Below are 22,237 nucleotides of genomic sequence, written 5' to 3'. Positions count from 1 at the left end.
CAACTTTCCACAAACACTGGCTCTCCTATTGGGTCACTATAATCACCACTTTTTTTTTTGTTCACACACGCACGCGTTTTTGGGGTGGCCACTGTAAATTTAGCCTGGGTGGTTGCAAACACTTAGTTACAAAATGAGGTGCTTGCACAAGGTACAAACAGCACACAATGTGACAGTAAAGGTACTTGGACAGCAGTGAACTAATAGTGTTTTAAGGGATGTTCAGTGTCAAACTAGTATCAAATTAAATTAAGAGTCAGTCCAGGAACCACTCCTTATAAATCCTAATCATCAAACAGATTAATTTTAATTAGGTTCTGCATTGAAGCAATAACTTTGCAGCATTGCCTCACAAAGAATTAGTTTCAAAACTGTGTGCCCAACCCAATCTGTTGTCATATTGTTCTGCCTCAAGTCTTGCTAAAGTGTAACGGGTGTCACGAATGTCATAATATTACTGAGTAATTAGGCTGCAATAAACAATAAAGAACACATTTCTATGATTTGCATAGAACTACATTTGATGTAGTTGTAGACATGCAGAATAAATGCAAAAAAACAACAAAAAAACATAAAAACTCAGACCTTTTTTCTTTTTTTGAAAACTAACCAAAAATAGTAACACAGAACAAGCTGATTATTTCTGTCAACTTCTCGAGCTAAAATTTGACGCAAATTATTGCATATTTGGGTCTCTCACTATTGAGTAGCGCTGATAAACACAGAAGTAGAAGTGACACACCTGCCGCTGTTCAAGAAGCACACAGCAGGTCAGCAAAGCAAGACTTGAGAGCAAAAAGTGTGGTGTGCAACACTGACTTTTTGGGCAAGAGAGAAATGCAAAGAATGAACAGATAAGCATAGCCCAAAACTAGATTACGGTCTAATCAAGCTTTTCCTCCTGTGGCTTTCCAAGTTTCCACTGTCCCAGAAAGCATGATTCTCTGGGCATTTCTATGCAAACTGCCAAATAAAGAGGTTTGCACAAATCAACCGAGAGATGGTGAGTCGAGTTTATAAACATTGACGTAAACTGGCATTTTAGTGGAAATGTGATTTTTAAATCTTCTACATTAAGTGGATTTTTCCTCTATACCTCATCCCCCAGTCTGAACCAAAATGCAACAAAGTTGAAGAAAGAAAGAAAAAAACAAAAACATGCAAACTTTCTGGATTGAAAGCATGTTTTCGTGGCAACGACAACACTTTTTCAGTTGTTTTATTTCCCCTTTCGCCTGGTCGGGACGCCTCGTTTCCCCACAGCTGTTTTTTGGCTTTAGATTTTAAATGTCGGCTGTCTATAGAAACAGCCATCAGTGACGCTTACGCTCAAAGCAGTTTATGTTCACTCCTTGTGTTGCATTCACGATATCAGCTATTTAGATAGCTTTTGGGTTTACCTCTTGCAGTGCAACTAAATGTGTTCATTTTTTACCGTGCTGCTTTTCCTCTAATAATAAATCAAAATGAATGTGTTAATGTCACAGCACTAGTTTAGAATAACATTCATGTTAGCTGTAGCTTCATAACCACCAACCACAGGGGTGTCTCAGAGACCATGTAAGAAAAAACTTTTTTTTTTTATCATTTCACAACTAAACAAACATGCGCCTCATTTTTCTAAATAAAAGCACTTTCTGTACTGATTGTTTTGAAATCATTGGTGTGCCTTCATTCATTCAATACATTGTAGTAAAAAAAAATACTACTGTGCAGTTTGGTTAATTAGATTAATGCTTAATCATTTAAACTGGCCCCCATCTACTTAAATTTGAAGGATCGGGCATTGGGTGTGAAGTGTTATATTTATCAACTTCTTAGACAAAATGAAAAACAAAAGCGGTATCAGTAGATCAGGCTTTTTATAGATCGGTGATCAGCCAGAAAACTGCAATCGGTGCACTCCTGTTAGTTTTGAGTTCTCCACAATAAAAGCCCTTGACATTTGAGTCAATTAAAAAATATATATTGGCAGAGATTTTACATGTTGCTATTTTTCTTCTTGATCTAATTGAGTATTAAGATTTCCAATCGAGCCACTATAGCCTCGCTCCAATTTTTAAAATAAGTTATATGTTGATGTGTAAACTACAGCAATGCAGTGGTATATGTAGACTAGATGAGAGGGTTGTAGAATGTTTTCCAGTTCAAAAATAAAAACAAAAAAAACTCCCAACATTCTTTAAAAATTATTATAAAAAGGAGAAATGCATTGACAGCAGAGAGGCGATCTACACCTGACAAACAAAACCTAGAAAAGCGAGGCAGAGTTTATCGAAGCCGTACAGCAGACTCACAGAGAGCGGCCGCCGACCTGACAGGATGTGAGCATAAAAAGTGAAACGTGAGTGGGAAGTGTGCAGGGTCACAAGGCAGCACAGTTGTACACACACTTGTTCTCCGTGACAAATAAAGCGGCAGGCAGACGGCTAGTTCGGGGTAAAACAGGAAGCTTGGGGCTGGTATTTCACAGCAACGCAGCCTTGGTCCACGACAGACAAATAACTCATTATTTTGAGGGTAATAAAAAAAAGGAGACTGTGAAACATTAATGCTGGTGAACATTGAACCTTCGGGGGCTTAAGTGGTAAAAACATTTTTAAGCTTTTCAGACAATAAGCTTGTTCTTCTACCTAGGATTTTTGTTCAAAATAAATAAATAAATAAATAAAATGAAAGGGCTCCTGAAGGCGGCAAGCTTTTCTATTAGAGGGTGATGACCTTGAATGAATGGTTATGCTGATTTCCAGTCAAAGCAGAGAAGAAGTGAGAAACAGATACAAAGCTGGCTCTACTCTTTTTATTAGCAAAGCTGGAGCTTTTGAAGCTGATGCAATATCTACAACATAAGCCATTTCTAAAATAGCTTTGATTTTTGAAAGATTTAATGAAATAATTCATGGTGATCACTTGTGTTGAAGCCTTTTAGGCCACTCCTAGGGAGTGTAAAATTGTTTTTCACACATTTCCGGATTGTGTCTGATACACACCCACAAAATCTGTTAGCGGCTCTCCAGTAAGGGTGTCAAAATTTTTTTCCCCTTGTCCAGCCCAGATGGCAGCGTTGGCTGGCCAATATACAACTGGCCGATTAGAAGCTGATAAGGGCACGAAAGAGAGCACATCAGAGGAATTCAGGGACATGCTGAAGTTCGTAAAAACATAGAAAATCCAGTAGATTTTTCCCACATTGTGTGACGTTTCAGCCGCAAAGTGTATTTTATTGGGGTTTGATGTGACGAAAAAACAGTAGTGAATATTTGTAAAGTGGAAAACATAAGAATACATTTTGGGTTTTTTTTAAAAAGTGATGGTTTAAATTTGTCTTCAGCCTCTCTGAACCAAACCTCTGGACAATCATATCTGGTTTTAAGAGAAAAAAACAAAGATGACAAGCATCAGCAAATATTAACTTTTTATGTCTTTTCACAGATTCTCAGGTGGATTAAGGTCTTGACTTTGACTGGGCCATTCTAGCACATTAATCTGAATTTATCCCTGCAGGAGAAAAGCCAACCTAGAGGAAGACACAGCCACCAACGTGTCTCACCATGGAGGTGGTGTGTTTCACTTATAGATTCTCAAAGGTCTACTCACTAGACAGGCCGACAAGTCAGCAGACCTGTCAAAAGAAATCACATTTTGTTGGCCGATATATTATCCCAGAAATCATTGCAATCAATTATAATATTTTTGTTTTGAAACTTTTTTCAAGTAATGTAATGGTAATGGCATAATAAAGCAAGAACACATTCTCAAAAGCCAATAAACTTTAAATTCCAATGAAGATTTAACACTGGAACTGTAAGACATTTTAAATATCCAAAATTGCAAAAAAAAAAAACAAACAAAAAAAAACATATATTGATATATATATCTATATATATTCAAAACAGAGCCAGTTGAATCCAAATCACAATGAACTGAAGACTAAAGAAAAATACGAAGCATTGCAAATGTAAATTATTGCGCTCATTTCAGTCTATCACTCAATTAATTGGTTCATTGTTTGTTAAACAGGCCAACAACGTAAGAACATAAAAACAAAACAAAATAAATAAATTACGTTGGTACAGGCAATGAAAGAGGACAGTGGTTTATAGAGGCTTTGAGCTGCTTATTCTACATAAATCTTATGGTTTCACTTGCATCATCTGGTCCTTGCACTGAGACCTCAAATGCAGCATCATATTGTTTATATACAGCTAGACTTCTGCAAATGAAAACTGCTACTTCCAGCAGTTTCACTTAAAAGTTTAGGAACAGCTATATTGCAAATATCACATTTCTCTTTCCAGCTCCATTGGCAGTCCAAAGTAGCAGACTTCAGTAGTTAGATGCCTTCTTTGTAATCTGAACCAAATAGCTGCAGCCAAAGTATTTCCCCTCATCAAAGGGAAGTATCAACACTCGCTTGCTGACCTTGTATCAGGTGCATGCTGATTTTCTTCTAATGGGAGTGATGGCTATTTGTTTTTGCAGGAATTAGAGTAAAATCATTCCCTTGTTTGTCAGATCTATAATTTGCTTCTTGTCTTTTTTTTTTTTAGCGTCAGTCAGTGGTGAAACACTACAAGATACATTGCACTGCAACACAAAGCCTTTCCTGTGCACCAGACTCAGGCAGGTTAAAGCCACAAGGCGAAAAATGCCACCGATAAACGGTGCACTCGAGACCATATCCTGTTTTTCTGCAACAAGAAGAAAAGTTTGCACAGTCACATACAAAATGAAATCTTCGGGGGGGACACACACAAACACATGCACACACACGCACGTTGTGTTCAGGTCCTGTCAAGGCGAACTTGTAAATGACATGTTCTTGCTTGTTTGACTGGTCCCCACGCTGCATCAGTAGAACGTTGAAAGCGCTGCCTATGGGCCCCCAGTGTCCATGTAAATGCCAAGAGACACAACTAGGCTAATCTGTCCAACGAACATGCAAAACAAGACAACGCGTTCCAGCGGAGATCAGAATGCATCCACACCAGCTATTGTTCTGCATGTGTAACAGCACCTTGAGTTCAGTTGGCGTGCCGGGCATGCTGCGAATGCACCCTCTTATTCTGACTGAAACACGACAGACATACACGCACACACACACACACACCCATGTGGGAAAACACACTCATACGTTTGTTGTTACTGGGGAGTGCAGCTGTTGCTGTATGTCCTCTTGAACAAAAGACCGCCAGTTCAGTCCACTGAAACCAATCAGAAGGCACCAGTTTTTTTGGTTAAGCACCCATCCAGGCTGCAGTTGGAAGTTTCCATGTGACCTAGTTCTCGTACAAGCAAAAGGGCTAACTTGAAGGAGTTTATTTTCATCAGCTCAGAGACAAAACTAAGTGGTGCAAGACTGAGTGAACTAGTCCCAGAGTTGATAAATATCAGCTAAGGTAGGTAGCTCTTTATACATTAAAGTGAAGCTATACATAGGTTTTGTTCTGATATATGGCATTGACATAGTCCAGCAGTGCAAAGTACTTCACTATGAACCACCTGCCTGTGCCTGCCTGTCAAGTTGAGGTTGTAAAACAGTTAGTAAACCCTTTTGAGTTATTGCACATTCGAGTCTCAAAGTTTTTCCCACGACGACTAAATCAGCCGGTCGGAACAAAGCTGTATAAAGCTGTGTAAATGTTTCCATAAAAAGGGAAAAAGTGGGATTTAGCCGAAGAGTAACAAGCTAAGTTTGAGGGCTAGCTGCTAGCAGTGGCTGCTGTTTAATAGAGAGAGGAAAAGGTTCAAAATGGACACGTAACGGGACGAATACCGGGTCATTTCATAATGTAACCGCGACATAATTATACAGCATTACAAAAACCTCCTCCATATAGTTAGCACTGAAAGTTGCCTAGCATTGTTAGCGCTTCCTCCCTGCGGTAACCCATCTTTTGCGAGCCCGTTTGACACTCACTGATTTCACAGGGAAAGACAACTCGGTTCTAACTCAAGTCGAGCTAAAGTCCTGGGAACATGACAGGGTGAACTCACCTGTTGGTGCTGGTCCCACTGGGTAGTGTTTTCGCTGAAGTAGGCGGAGAAGCGTGGAGTGGTCTGGTTTAGTTTAGGAAGTTCACACTTTTCACAAGCGCGCGCAGACACACGCCGACCTTTCCAACTCAGTGTGTCCCCAACAGCAACGGACAACAACTGACTGAGAATCCTCCCCTCCCTCTGCTGGGCCACCGCGACACAACTCGAGCCAACCTCCTCATCTCTGATTGGTCAGATTTGGGGACAGGGCAAAATGGGCCAATTGCAATGAGTTTTTCACTTTCTTTGCCCAATGGCTACGCATTAAATCATGCCCTTCCTGAGGTGCTGTGCTTTATAGGCTTCTTAAATAAGTCAAAAGGATTTAGAATAAAATCTAATCCTTATTAATGATAATAATTATATGTTCTCTATCATTGGTGACAAATTCACCTAAATAAAAAAAAAATATATATAATTAACCTTACTTTATATTTTATGTTTTGGTGAAGTTCATGTTTTTACACTAAAACTTTGTCAAAACAGAAAAGTTTTAGTTGTTTATTTCGTTTACTCCTCGTACTTTTTCCTGTTTTTCAAAACACACGGGTACATTTCCAAATTTCCGAAAATACATATGATTAATGTCCTCTTCTCATGATATAAATAATCGCGTGTTATCTATCAAAGCAAGACTCGAACAAGTAAATATTTGATTTACGGTTTGTATAAAAACAGTACAGGGTTTCCACATTTCCCATTTAAATCCACTTTAATTGCTGTATGCATTCAACTTAGATGATGAAAAATGTTCAAAATTAAATCAAATACCTTTTTGTTGAAGGACTAAAGAAAAGAGACCGTCAATCTTTGGGATGGAAAAGGAAGGATTTCGTTTATGAAAGCAATATTTGGACAGCTTTATCTGAGACTGTCCAATCCTGACACCTGACGGCGAGTCACTGCTACTGCCACTGCAGTAGTGGCTTCACTGCGACACTCCATCAAGTCAGATCAAAGATTTTCCACACAAGCTCAAACTGCAGCGAGATTAGGAGGGGGGGGAAATGTTTCAGTCATTCACTTTGCAAACAGACGGCTGCAGGCGGTTCGAGCAAACACACTGCGAGAATAAATACTTTATCACAGCAAGTGGAAGATTATAATCTCCTAATCCCACTAGACAGATGGGTGGAAAATAGTGATTAAATATTGCTTAAATCAGAATATATATACATATAAAAAAAAATTCCCTTCTCACCCACCGCGGGTGGTTCTTATCCTCTGAGCTCGGGTCCTCTACCAGAGGCCTGGGAGCTTGAGGGTTCTGCGCAGTATCTTGGCTGTGCCAAGGACTGCTGCACATTTCTGGACTGAGATGTCTGATGTTGTTCCTGGGATCTGTTGTAGCCACTGCTCCAGTTTGGGGGTTACTGCCCCGAGGGCCCCGATGACCACAGGCACCACTGTGGTCTTCACCTTCCAGGCCCTCTCCAGTTCTTCCCTGAGGCCCTGGTATTTCTCCAGTTTCTCGTGCTCCTTTTTCCTGATGTTGCAATCACTTGGTATTGCTACATCAACCACAACGGCTTTCCTCTGATGTTTATCCACTACGACAATGTCTGGTTGGTTCGCCATTACCATTCTGTCTGTCTGGATCTGGAAGTCCCACAGGATCTTAGCTCTGGCGTTCTCCACCACCTTTGGGGGTGTTTCCCACTTTGATCTCGGGGTTTCCAGTCCATATTCTGCACAGATGTTTCTGTACACTATGTCTGCCACTTGGTTATGTCGCTCCATGTACGCTTTCCCTGCCAGTATCTTGCACCCTGCTGTGATGTGCTGGACTGTCTCAGGGGCCTCCTTGCACAACCTACACCTTGGGTCTTGTCTGGTGTGGTAGATCTGGGCCCTAAACACCAGAGCAATAGAGGCCCAGATCTACCACACTAGACAAGACCCTTTAATCAAAAATTAAACCTGTTGGTTAAAAATAGACATATATATATATATAAAAAAAAAAAAAAAAAATATATATATATATATATATATATATATATATATAGAAACAAAATGTATTTTGTTTCTGAAAATATATATATTTGGTGAGATTTTGTTTTTGCAGTGCAAAGTTTGTAATTGAAGCAATAAGATGTCAGATGTTAAATTCCTTTAATCAAAAATTAAACCTGTTGGTTAAAAATAGACATATATATGTATATATATAAATATATATATATATTATATATATATATATATATATATATATATATATATATATATATATATATATATATATATATATATATATATATATTTTTATTATATATATATATATGTCTATTTTTAACCAACAGGTTTAATATATATATATAAATATATATATATATATATATATATATATATATATATATATATATATATATATATATATATATATATATATATATATATATATATATTTTATATATATATATATATATTTTATATATATATATATATATATATTTTTTATATATATATATATTTTTTTTTTTTTTGTATATATATATATATATATATATATATGTCTATTTTTAACCAACAGGTTTAATTTTTGATTAAAGGAATTTAACATCTGACATCTTATTGCTTCAATTACAAACTTTGCACTGCAAAAACAAAATATATTTTCAAAATATATTTTCAGAAACAAAATACATTTTGTTTCTGATATATATATATATATATATATATATATATATATATATATATATATATATATATATATATATATATATATATATATATATATATATATATATATATATATATATATATAATACTGTTTTAAAGTTAACGACAAGATCCCATTGTTTATGTTCAATTTTCCAAAATGTGTTTTTAATCTGTGGTGACTTAACATAAATTAGGAAGCTCAACCTCTAGGTGGCAGCAGCTCACCACTTGACTCAGGGAACCTGACTCAAACTTTGCCAAGAGAATCCTTCGTGATGTAAACAATCTCACCTTGATTTCCCTCTGGGGGTGTTGAAGACATTCCTGCATTCCTGCTGCATTTTGTTTTGAAATGCTTCTCGCTGCATCGCCAGCATGGAATCCTATTTGATGAGATGTTGGTGTCGGAGTTGACAGCAAATACCAAAGGACTGTCCCTATTGTTATTTGCAGGTTATTAATGTCAGACATGAGGCAGAGTCATCTTTTAGTAATTTTAGTAGACACGGGAAATGTTGACCTGCCTACCAACCAACTGATCCGCGTACATTCAGGCACTTTTGTTAATTTTTTTCAGCTTGAAACAAAAAATGAAAAATTGGATAGCAAACCGGTTCTCGGACCCTACTCTACGTGGCTGTTGTGTTCCAAGTCCTCTCCCGAATGGTTTCTCACTCACCTTCCTGTCACATAAAGACCATTGGAGCCTAATGGTCCATCTGTGAAGGAGAGCAACTGTTTTGGGCAGCACAACTCTAACCCCAAATTAAATGTCATGTCATTCAAGCATCTTCGAAGAATTGATGGTGATGCTGTGGGCAGAAAAGAATCTCCAGCAGCAGTCAATCTTGCAATAAATGTACCGAAGCCTCTGACTGAAGGCAAACCATTTGTTTACCTTGGCAATAACCACTTAACACTGTCATGGTTAAGCCAATAAAATCTTAATGAAACGCATTAAAGTTTGTGGTTGCCATATCGCAAAATGAAAACCTCTGACAATCACTGCAATTCAGTTTGTTAATTTAGCACCAGTTAACAACAGTCATTTATGTTTCTTCATTTGTGTCCTGCATGCAGGTTACCTGAACTCTCTCACCACAGAGTTTCAATGTTTTCACGGATGAAGGTTAAACGTTTGGGATTGTTTAAGTAAAAGTGGCGAGACCTTTCCTCGAAAAACATAATGCATCATTCATTTGGCATCAGGGATGCCTCCACAGATGTAGGAATTATTAATGACGTGACGGCAAACACAGAAAACATCCTTATGTGGTGATGAATGAGTAATTATTAGTAATTAGAGACGATCTCGAGTAAGTGGCAGGGTGCGGGAGGGGGCTGAGACGGGGAAGATGTGGAGATGATAATCTTGCCTTCCTGTTTGTTCAGGTTTAGAGACGTGAGAATTAGCAAAAGGTGGTGATTACATTTTTATGACCCACAAACATTACATTGGATTCTGACTGACCTTATCATTGGTAGATATTTTATTGTGGTCTCCTGTGATGTGTTCCTTTGATTACCTGCTTTTTGTTTTGTTTTTTTACAGCTGCTTTACACAGCTTTTCAACTCCTGTGCCTCACCTGAAGTGAGGCACAGGAGCCGTTTCAGTAGCTGTGGTTTTTCCATCGCAGCGGCATATTATGAAAAGGAAATCAAAAGTTAGATCTGAGCAAGGCCAGTGGTGGCCCCAAGCAAGGACACCCAAACCTTGGTTACCGTCTGTGCTAATCTACTCTCCAGATGGGGATTGAAATAAGCTTAATGTAGACGACTTTGTTGTTGTTAGCCAAAGGTGACTTCAGGTCTCCCCCCACCTTCCACCTATTATAATATTAACACTGAAGCTGGATGTGAGAGCAAACACAAAGACAAAATCTGATGTTGGCGCTCCCTTGTGAGTTCGTCTTTGTCACCGGGCGGATCAGAAAACCACTCTTTCATCTGCTGTGGTCCACGCTTGGCTAAAGGCCAGGGTGCTGTGCTAATCGCAACATAAACTTGTTTTGATCTCTGTTGCAAAAATGAGATGTGGATGACTTTGCAAAAGTATTCACACCTCTCTGAACTTTATCAATTGCATCAGAGCTTCAGCTCATTTTATGTGACAGAATCGACACAGCACAGCATTGTGGAGGGGACAGAGACTAATATGTTGTTTTCAAAATGTTTTTACAAAGGAAAATCTAAGTGATATAAAAGATATAAAAAATGAATCTGAATAGCATTATGCTGACAATCAACATGCACTGATCTGAATTCCTTTTTGTAATAAGTGTTTTTTTGGGTGTGTAAATTAGTTATTCTTATTGTTAGGGCTGCACAACACTAGAAAATTGCGTGATGGCGATAATATCAGTAAAAGTTACAATATATATTGTGCAGCCCTACTCCTGAAATAATTGCAGTACCTACTGAATGCAAGTTAAGATTTTAATTTGTAGAAGATGTCAGGAAAAAAACCACCTCAGTTTTAATGTGAAAAAAAAAATCTGATAAGAAAACAAATACTTCCGCAAAGCCCTGTGTGCGGTACAGCGGCCACTCTGGGTCACCAAGAAGTACAGGCCACAGTAAATTCCTTGTAGTTCCTACTTCCACTGTTTCATGGAGATTTTAAAAAAGCTCCTGCAGCGAGCGTGGAAAACGGTGAGTAATATGTCAGCATTTACATTCAGGCGAGTCAGAATCTGAAAGGTGCCCAGGCAGATGTGAGGACGTGCAGTCGCTAAATGTCATCAGTGCAGTTGGATGAAAAGGCTTTTTGTCTCCCTGAGGAACAGGAATTGTTTCCTCCCAGCTCGCCTGCAGAGAGGACAGAATTCACTGAACCCGTTCAGCTCTGAGGTTTCTGGTCTTTTCGTACTTTCGTTTTGTGTTTGTTCTCACAGCGCTGCCATGAGCCTGATCAAAGCTGAACTGGTATTGTCTAAATGTGTAGAGTGACGTCATCCACTGGTCAAGCTTTCAGTCTGTGATGGTCTTAAAGGGCCAGTATTATGTAAAATCAACTTCCTGAGGACGGGGTTTTATAAAGGCACAATTTGAAAGCGTTGAACAACAAGGTGAAATGAATTTTAAGTCACATTTGATAGACTTATTTTAACAACTGAGGTTAACATAGTTGCATAATTTAGCTATAAGAAAGCACTGTGTGCCTGGAAAACACGTAATACTGGCCCTTTGACAGGTTATATGACTCTCCACCCAGGGTTTCCATTTGTTGGGAAAAAAAGCCTCGTGTTGCACTCAGTGTAAACCCTGGAAACAACACAAACGTCACTATCTGATTCCAATCTAAACTCAAGAGTGCCCGAGCTGGATTGATGAGTATTCAATACATATTGAAAAAAATCATATTGCAAACACTTTTGTTTGGATTTTATCCCCGTCACTAAACCAGACCAAGTGTTCCCAAGTTGTGTTGTGCCTTTGCTAATAGGCTTCTGTTTTTCCGAGCATGCCGACCAGCTGCACATTCACGTCCATGTTGAAGTTAAACAGCAAGCAGCCGTTCTCTGATCTGCCAGACCGCGCAGACATTTGGAGCTGTCCTTGCGTCTTTCTTTTGTATTTAATGTAATTGTCTAGGCCACAACCTTTCTTCTTTCTCTGTCACCTCCTTATTATTATTTTTTACTTCCTAAATCCATGGTGAGCCCTTGAAGACTAATTTAATCTTTAAAAAAAAAAAGAATACGCTGATAATAGCATCAGCATCACTTTTAAAGATGCGCTAACTCAAATAAAGAGGTTCAATTCTAACTGATTTAGATCCACAACTTTAACCTCTTGTATAAAAAAGACACACAAATAAAACTGATCTCGTAATTAAACTTTGGTACTGAAATCATGTCGAATCTATTGCAACCACAACTAATGCGCCATACAAATAGTTTATATTTACAACGTGACTTTGAAATCGCTTTTTGTTATTTTGTTTTTTGAACCACAGTTCACCCAAAGTACGACCAAATGGCTGAGTTCTGAAAATAACCCACGATTTTTACTACATGCAAAAATTAGATGATTAAACAAAACAAACTTTCAAGAAATTGTGGCTGAAGGTTGAGCCACAGCTCCACCCACAAGAGTTAAATTGTTGTTTGAAGGAACCGTAAACCGCCTCCTGCTTCGCTTAGCAGAGCCACTATTTTCAATCATAAAACATCCTAATAATGTTCCCTGCTGAACACCGAGCACAACTAACAAGAGAAACGCTTGGCTGCAGCAGCACCTTCAGTTAAATCAGACATGAAAGCTTTTGGTTGGATCGTTTTATTTTAGCAAAAGAAAGCAGCCGGTGATTTTTAGATTCGACCTACTGTTGGATCACTAAATAGACATGCTCGATTTAAATTTGAGTAATTTCAGTGACTCATATATGTAACACCCCTCCATAACTCACACATAGAAATGTAAGAAGACAGAAACAGTGAGAATATATGTGGTGAAAGGTTTGTGTAGGCAAACTTGTGAGGAATGAAGGCAAATAATAGAATCTAGAAGAAAACAGTAGCGGGGTAAAAAAAGAAATAAAAAAATCAACCCAATGCACCACTGAGTTATTGTGTACCCATATTTCAGGCTCTATCATCAGATTAGCGTCAGACGTTGGGCACCAGGAGATAAGGATTTGTTATTTGCCTTGAAAATGAAAGTGTGTTCTCAAGCAATAGCCGACTTTTGTATACCTGGGATGAAATGTTGTTTCATATATATATATTGCTGTGAAGGTCCATTTCAAATTTCTACAAAACGCTGACTGTGGTTCTATCCTGAGGGATGTTGTGGCCTATTTCTTTCCTGTTGCCTCTCTCGTTTTTCTTTTATTTTAGGTTGGGAACATCAAGTCAGCTTCACTGCACTTGGAAAAACAATAGAAACGAAAAGTCTAATCTTCACTGAACAATAGTAGTTGCGCAATCGCAAAGGACACTTCCTCTCTGGAAAGCAATGGCCTAAACCTTTTTTATAATAATAATAATAATAATAATAATAACAAAAAGGAACAGGGGAGTCAGGGAAATTTTGCATATTTAAGCAGAAATAATTTGTGTGACGTTTTATTTCTTTGAAAAGAAAAGTGCGACCAAAAGCATGTGTGGCAGATTTAAGCATAAAATCTAGTTTAACCATAGAGCTTTGAAAAGCAAATGTTATTTGAGAGAATCATTCAAATGAGGAATAAATAGGGAAGCCAATAAGAAAGGATCGAAACAATGATAACAGATTTTTTTCAAAACACAAGCGGAATGTAGATATATACTTACCATACCAACTCTCACATAAGTCTTGTTTTTCTTGTACTTTTATGAATATGAAATATTTTAAGAATGAATATATTAATGAAGATTAAAGTGGTTTTGTTTGGACCAACTTTTTGCAGGATAGAAATGTTATAAAATTCACTTTGCTTATAAAGCTGTTTTTTGAAGAAAAAAAAAACAAACAAAAAAAACACAAAAATCTTTTTATTATGGTACTCATGCTTTAAAACTACAATCTTGAGCTGATGTTAAAATTATTGCTGTTTCTGAAAAATGTTTCATGTGTGTAAAATATGCATGTCGATCACGACAAGACTGGTCCAAAAACGTAGCCTTGCGGAACCCCTAAAGGACATTCAAGTTCACAAAATGTAATGATATCCACACAAACACATCAGCTAAATAATGAGCTATGTTCATTCTTGACTTGGAGATAAAAATAAGCTGTTGCAATACTACTCTTTATTCAATCTAACTGAAAAGTTTGTTGCTTGTTCATACATAATAGAACGGTCGATTCTTCTTTGTATTTTCCACCAGAAAACATAACTTTCCTACTCTTAGCTTCTTCTTTGTCTCGGTCAGGACATTTCAGTCTCGTCCGCTGATGAACTCTTCATGACCTTGAGTCCTTTTCTCAGGACCACTTCCCCGACTGACCCTTCTGTTCGCAGGTTCAGAGGCAAAAGGGAGAAGTCGAAGTGAATTCCCCTCTGAGACGGCAGCGGAGGCACTTAGTAGAGGGGGAGAAATCGATGCGAGGGAGAGAGCTGGCAGAACACAGCGCTCCGTTTCTGCAACGCCGCGGCTCATTTTCAAGGCACGCTCTGGTGAAATCAGATTGATCTGCTCAGCGTGAAGCAAGGACATTGTCGGTAGTTTTGACGTTGTGGGATCGCCGTGCGAAAAGGCTTCAAGTGTTTGAAGAATCGTGTGCGGTGAGCTGAGCTGTACACGACTGTGATGAACATTTAAAAGATGTTCAAAGAAGTCACCAAAACACGATGATATCTATTTTGACATACGGCTCAAGTCTATGCAAAAGAGGAAGTTGATTAACATGAATATTTGGATCAAAAGTGAGCAAAAACACCAGTTCAACTAAAGTATTGTACCTTATTTATTCTTTATTCAATAAATAAATGAATGAGGTGAGAGTGAACTTCACAGTGAGATCCAAAGAGCTGTCTGAGGTCTTCACAACAAATATTAGAAGTTTATGAGTCTCTATATAATTTGCTCTGGGTATCTATGAACGTTCTCCCTGAACGCAAGAACATTAGATGCTAAAAAAAGTCTCTGAAAACTCCTAAAAGGATTTTGGACAACAGCCTCTCGCGACAGACGACATAAAAGTTTACACCAGTTTGGAAAATGTATACGTTTCCAAAGTCTAATATTTAAGAATTCATTTGCGCGTGAATTCAGGATATAAACAGGAAAAAACATGAATTTATTACATAAAACAACACAGAGAAGAAGGCAATGAATGAGCGGCAGAGGCAGGAGGAAGACGAAGTGAAGGTGGATAAGGAGGATTGACCTTAATGAGGTGATGGACAGAAAATCTTGAACTAGGAAGAAAGGTTCCAGCAAATATGGAGGAAAATGGGAAACCACCCCTCCCTCCCAAAAAAACCGAAGACAAGACGGTAAATCACCAGAGAGAGAGAAGAGTGCAGTTAAAGATTTTGCATAGTGCAAAAGTCCTGTTGGGCTGCAAGGTCACACCAAGCACCGCCGCAGTCACCCTTAGCTTTGATTTATGTCTTAATTAGTGCACTGTAATGATACCGAAAACACAGGCCATCCGTCTCTTTTAACACACACATACGGCACAGCTGCACAGCGAGGGATTTCAGGACAGGCATGATTAAAGGATAATAATGCCGCTTTAAGGTCTCACACCAACTCTTTCTCATACAATTTCAAGATAATCAGATAATGCCTGCCGAGATAAACTCAGACCTTAATAACCACACGAAACATTTATTACCTCAAGGCTCCAATCCCATCCGTCTCCTTCCACTTAGCTTTCTTTGAATATGCTATAACGTTTTCACAATTTTCAAAAGTCAAAATCACTAAACTGTTTTGAGTTTTTAGTCATCTGTAAGGCCTTGCCGTCATTGTTTGTCCTCAAACAACTCGGAGCCATGTGCATCAGCTCAGAAAAGCATTGAAATGTTTCACTAATGAGTCTATGTGATATTTGAGTTTCACAGAAAGAGCGACAAAAAGCACACCGACATCCTTCACGGTCCGGGAACATTGGCGGAGCAAACGAATAACCTCCGGGTGACAGAGGTGAGAAGGAGTTTTTGAACAAGATCAAGAAAGATGAAGAAAGCAGAAACAAAACCACCGAAACAGTGGTGGAGAGGGGGGAAATGTAAGAAAACTGAAATAATGGCTGCAGTAACAATTGGTGGGTGCGTCTTGTGGAGAAACAGCTAAACCAACGCTGAGGCTGTGGTGCTATTTATAGCTTATAATCAATAGGACAGGTTAACATGGTTTATGGCACTATTAGATCCTTCGATGCTTTTCTCCAGGACACAGAAACACTAAAAGACTTCCTGTTGTTAAGATGTCCAGGACGACTTCAATCACTGACCAAGATTAAGTTTTACAATTAGAAAAAGACAGTATATCTCCGAATTAATATCAAGAAGCAACAAGAGATGATTATCAGTCTATCAGGTCAAGGAACAATAACAGTCATCTTGCTCTCCCTTTAAGCAGATCACAGTAGCTTTCTAAACAAAGGAACGTTTTATTATTATTATTATTATTATTATTATTATTATTCTAGAGAAAACGGATGATTTTCTTTGTAACATCTTACTGTTTCTGAGGGGTTTTTTTTGTTTTCACGTCAAGAACAGAACCCGTGTGGTTTTCTGAAAACGGACCCTTTTGTCTTCAGACGCACAGCAAGGGCTGGAGCCGAGGGGAAATTCCCGCGCAGCATCTCCGAGAATAAACGCTGCTCTCCTCATTAACTCCACAAAAGCGACGCGAGAGACAGAAGCGGAGGAACGTACGTCTCCGTGGTAGTCGGAGAGGGAGGTAAAAAAAAAAAAAAAAAAGTCAGAGAAAAAACAGTTTGAAATATGCATGAAAGTGTCCATGCTTCGCAGTCGGATTACATAATGCGGCGCTCGCAGAGCCAATCCTGAGCAGCGTTGCGTAACGCTGGAGATGGACCTGGAAGGCCCCGGGGCCTCGTCATTATTTTGGCTTAAGACAAACTGCTTTGTCCGGCGCCAAACATGAGCAGCTGCTTAGAGTATTACATAAAAAGTGATAATTGCTACTCGCCGGATCTGTTGTTCTTCTACACTCCTTGAACTCGAGCGACGACTGCTCAGCAAGCTGCACTGGATGGCTGTAATGATCCATGAGTTCTGAACTTTTGCTTCTCCGAGGGAAGCTGAAGGAATGTGAAGAAATCCCGACTACAGTGAGCCAGCATTTACCTCGCGCAGGTTTGTTATGTTTTTACTTCTTTGTCTCGATTAAACATTTCTGGCTGGGGCGGACTGAGGTGTGAAAGCCACAGACCACAGCGCCTTGGACAGCTGCTGTGAACGCTCTACTGTCCTTGATCACAGCCATTGCCGCAAGGGCAACAGAAAGTTTCCCAGAACATTTGAACTTGCCAACAAATCAGAGAGGTTTACAAAGCTTCCAATTCCAGTCCAGTGCAACGCAGGAGCCAGATTCAATTACGATTTGAAGGCGGAACATGACTGGAGGATTGCAAAGTGTGAGAAAAAAAAGCAAGAATCAGGTTATAATCAGGAAGCAGGTACCATAACTACGTAGATGGCACACCGCTCTACATTACGATACCGCCAGCTGACTCTGAACCCATCCATGCACCAATCATGCACAGAACATCTCCAGGATTAGAGGACTAACGTCTCAGCAAGATCTAGACAAACTCATCCATGCATTTATCTTTAAAATCATTGATTGCTGCAAATAGTTTATAAATCACTGAACGGTTTAGCGCCACAACACACTAAAGATCTGCTGTTGTTGTATCAGCCTTCCAGACCACTCAGGTCTTCTGGTTCTGGTCTGCGCTCCATCAGAACCAGAACCAAACACGGAGAAGCAACATTCAGCTTTTATGCACCACTAATCTGGAATAAAACTGCAAAACAGCAGAAACACTGGCTTCCTATAAAACTAGACTGAAACCCCAGCTATTAAGAGTTGCTTTTGAACCATAATAAAGGAATATTCACCACCATATTTGATGTGTATTGATGATTTTAAACACCCTTTTTGCTGAAATGTACTGTGCAAATAGATTTGATGTATAAAATGACATAAAGCCATTTTAAACACCTGTGATGAAATGGTTTGGATCAAAAAGCAGTTCTGCCCCGACTCCATATGGCAAAAAAGTGCTGTTCAATAATGTAATTACTTTAATATTTCACATAAATACATTGCGGTATGTTGCTGTAACCTGAAAAAATGTAAAAAAATTTCAGTGTGAATGGGATCTGCACAGGAAGTGTTATGATTTGAACAAAAGCACATTGTTGATCCCACTTTTGAGCTTTGTTTAGCTCTGCATGTTAAAACCAAATCGCGGACAGGAAGGGGTCTGACTTGGTGGTTGTTTAGAGAGAGTTCAAATCAATGATGTAAATTCCTGTTACAAGCTTTTGGTAGCAAACAATGCCAATTCATTGGGAACGCCACACATTCTCCTCTAAATCAACTCATAAAGAAACTGACAGTTCTTTTAGTGTACAGAAAGTGACAAAAAGGACATTTTTATTTAAAAACAAACTTTTATTATGCTATAATATGTATATACAAAAAAGGGCTTAAAACAATAGCTTTTCTGTCATTCACTGTATTAATATCTAGCTGTATAAACACTGTTTATGATAAAGCAGATGGAGGAGGATTGTACGGATGAGAAAAAACTGTTATTGCACTAAAAGGTTTTGATTTGCTTTGGGATGTTTCTCATTTGATCTGAGCTGGTAGCTTTTCACATTTTCACATGTATAAATTTTCTACTACATGGACAAAGCATCCAAACTGCTTTTTCAGAATTTTTTCTTCTAACAAACTGCTCTTACTTTAGGTATTCATCTTACCTTTTCCCAGTCTGATTCTTCAGGTTCTCAGTGGTATTTTCAAAGACATTCTGTCACAAAAACAAGGAAAGAGAAGGGTTTAAGACCCAAATGCAAACGATAAACCAGAGGAGTTAAGAAGACAAAGGGGGGGAAAGCACTAATTGATGAAATGTTGAAAAAAATAAAACTCAGACAAGATAAAATAAAATGAGCCCAGAATTAAGACAATATTCTGTTTTAAAAAAGACACTTTCATTGGGTTGCTAAAGTTGGCAAAAAATATTAGAGATGTAATAATACTTTTAGCCCAAGAGATAGGGTGTATTCAGGAGAGCCTTTCTACTCTAACATACTCTAGTCTGACTCAACACAGACCCAAAGCAAATGTCCACTGGAGACATTTGTGCAGAGGTCAAATTTTACAAACACGTAAGCGTACTTGGTGTTGCACAACGAGCTGTTCTGTATGCAACACCAATCTGATAAGGTTGAGAGTCGCAAGGACACACAGGAGCTTCACCTCCACTCTGTGCTATACTGATGGGTGTCCATTGGCAATCGATGGAGATGAAACAAAGTTGGGCACCCAACAAGCTCATCAAACTTGTCAGTAGACATTCAGATTATGGGAAACAAAGGAATTTGTCACAGGAAATGTAAAACAATTGGTACGCTTAACTATAAAATCTCAACCATGTCTGGAGGGCGCATAGATTCAGTTTGCTCTGAGAAACATCTCACATCTCATTAACAGTAAATCTACCCTTTTTGTACGCTATTGATCTATTGACGTACAACCAAAGGGAGTCCAGGAATGGTGTGGTCTGCTGCATGGTCCATATTGCATGGTCCATGTTCACAATGGAAGCAGTTCAACATATTGAACAACACCAACTCGCGCCGTACCACCATCCCTGCTTCCTGCAAGGAATCGGGAGAATAGGTAAGATGCTTTCTGCAGGTCCTCACTGCATTTCCTGCAACCCTAAAACTTCTGATAGTTTCAAGCGTTTACTTGTGAGATGCAGAAGAAGAGGCTCGTCCAGAGAACCACTTAAATATTGGTTCCAAGAAACCTTCTTCCACATATGTGGTGTGAACCCTACAAGGTTTGTAGCAAAATTTAAGTAGGAGTTCTTCAGACGCCTTTCAATACTGGCTTTCCTCTTGCTACTCTTCAATACAGGCTGGATTTGTGGACTATCCCCACCTAGTTATGCCTTCAGCTCCTCCAGGTACTATTGGCAAACTTGTTGCTTCTCTGATTAAAGATCTCAATGACAGATTCGGTCAACTGGTCAGCAGTTGTCTTGCTCCTTTCATTTTTAGATGCTTTACTGAACAGTGGAGGAGTCCAGTCCCTTTAATTTCATTACTGCTGTATGACACTGAAGACATTTCTCTGTTTTCACTGCAAGTGCTTGCTGAAGACCAACTTTAGCAGAGTTTGTTCAATAACTTCCCCAAAGAAGCAAATGTAACTGAATGTTCCAACGAACTATTAAAGTACTAAATTGAGCTCTGAATCCCAGTCCCTGGTCGACTGTGACAGATGAACTCTGGGATCCAATCAATGGCGATTCCATTTTCAGAGCCAGTTGATATCAAGACGAAGCAGAGAGACTCTACTGCGGCGTCTGATTGCCAGGCATCCGCAGTGACATACGCCTCTCCTCCTCTGCCTTCTCTCCTCACCCCTCAGCAGGGAAAACCTGGGAAGGAGAATCCCTTTGAATTAACTGCAGAGCTGCCACTCGCTCTGCCGGGCGGGATGAAGAACTGCCTGCAGAGGTGAACACGAGGAGAGTCGGGGAGAGGAGGGAGGCGAGGGGATGTTTCTCTTTCATATTGTGCTCTTTGTCCCCCAGCATCACGGGCTTTCTCCTACTCTCTCTCTCCATCTCTCTCTCTCTCTCTCAGTCCTATCCTGTGATTGGTATGCAGGACCAGGCCTTCGCTGTTCTGCAGTGTGGATTTGTGAGCGCTGTTGCATGTCAGAAAAAGAGGGAATTGCACTGCAGAAGTGGGTGCAGCGAACACACACTCACACACGCACGCCACAGCTCCATAAATACCCCGGTGTGCATCCCCAGGGAAGCCTTTCTGGCTGACTGAGTCATGTCCCTGCTGTCATTCAAACTGAAGATCTGATCTTGTTTTATTGCCCATTCAGAAACACGATGCTCGGCAAAGCATCGATTATTCTATTTCAATTCTCTTAACTCCAGTTACGGGACATTGATTCGGACTGATTTGCTACTTAACAAGACTTGAATCTCTCAGAAGGTCAGGAAAAATGTCACATTTAAAGTAGCAACAATGAAGACGGAGAGTATGTAAAGAAAATCACAATATTAAAGACATAATGCTCTGTTGTAGTTGAAATGACTCGAGTTCTCTACGCTATTGTGCAACAGACACCGAAACTATTTACTAGGCAATGCTTCTACATCCAGATCCTTCATGTTTTTGACAACTTTCTGCTCCAGCCCGCCTAATTCAAATGTTTCCATTAACTCGTCATCACACCAAAAGAAACCTGTTAATCACCCATTCATGTGATGAAGATTCTTATGAATCAAGAAACCAAAGAAGAACTAAAGAACAAACAAACCAAACAAGTCAGAATGCGAAACCCCTAAATCTCAATCGAGTAAACATAAAACCATCAAGATCACAACTTTGACCCAAAGGCAGCATTGATTAGATACTGCAGGTAACTGGGCAGGAATTCAGAACATCATAGACAATATTAACAATAGCAGCCTATCTCCTATTTCTAGAGACATCGATGGAAAAGTCTTGGTCTTTCTTATTAGCACTGCTGCTTCGCTGCTGGTCAGGTGTGTCTATGTCAGGCGGGTCATAGCTGCTTCATCTGTGCAGCAGTGTCTCTGGAAAGCAGCAGCAGCAGATCAACAACTCGCTCTCCATTGCAGAGAGGAGACTTCAATGGATTTTCTCTCCTAGCGCTAGTTGAACCCAATTACACACAAAGCAATAAATCCTTAGCAATGCAATTTCCCCTCTAGACAAGATCTGCTGGGCTTCCCCCTTCTCTCGCTCTCTCTGCAGCGCCTCTTTCCTCCCGCCACACACACCAGCAGCCTCGCTCTCCGCCTGTCTCTGCCTCCATCACGCCACTTATTTCT

At 39.3% G+C, this 22,237-nt stretch overlaps 1 protein-coding gene across 1 annotated transcript in view; it reads right to left on the bottom strand.

Annotated features, from left to right (window-relative positions):
- Nucleotides 1-6,166, bottom strand: part of fam49a (family with sequence similarity 49 member A) — a 37,485-nt gene extending 31,319 nt beyond the window's left edge. Inside the window, exon 1 of the mRNA XM_055044344.1 lies at nt 5,998-6,166. The gene's annotated coding sequence lies outside the window, so the exon portion shown is untranslated. The remainder of the gene's footprint in view (nt 1-5,997) is intronic.
- Between the last annotated feature and the right edge of the window lie 16,071 nt (nt 6,167-22,237).

This window comes from Poeciliopsis prolifica, unplaced genomic scaffold (genome assembly GCF_027474105.1).
Source record: "Poeciliopsis prolifica strain line A6 unplaced genomic scaffold, Auburn_PproV2 SCAFFOLD020, whole genome shotgun sequence".
Taxonomy (NCBI): Eukaryota; Metazoa; Chordata; class Actinopteri; order Cyprinodontiformes; family Poeciliidae; genus Poeciliopsis; species Poeciliopsis prolifica.
The sequence above is the reverse complement of the archived record's forward strand: the minus strand, read 5'-3'. Positions and strand labels throughout refer to the sequence as shown.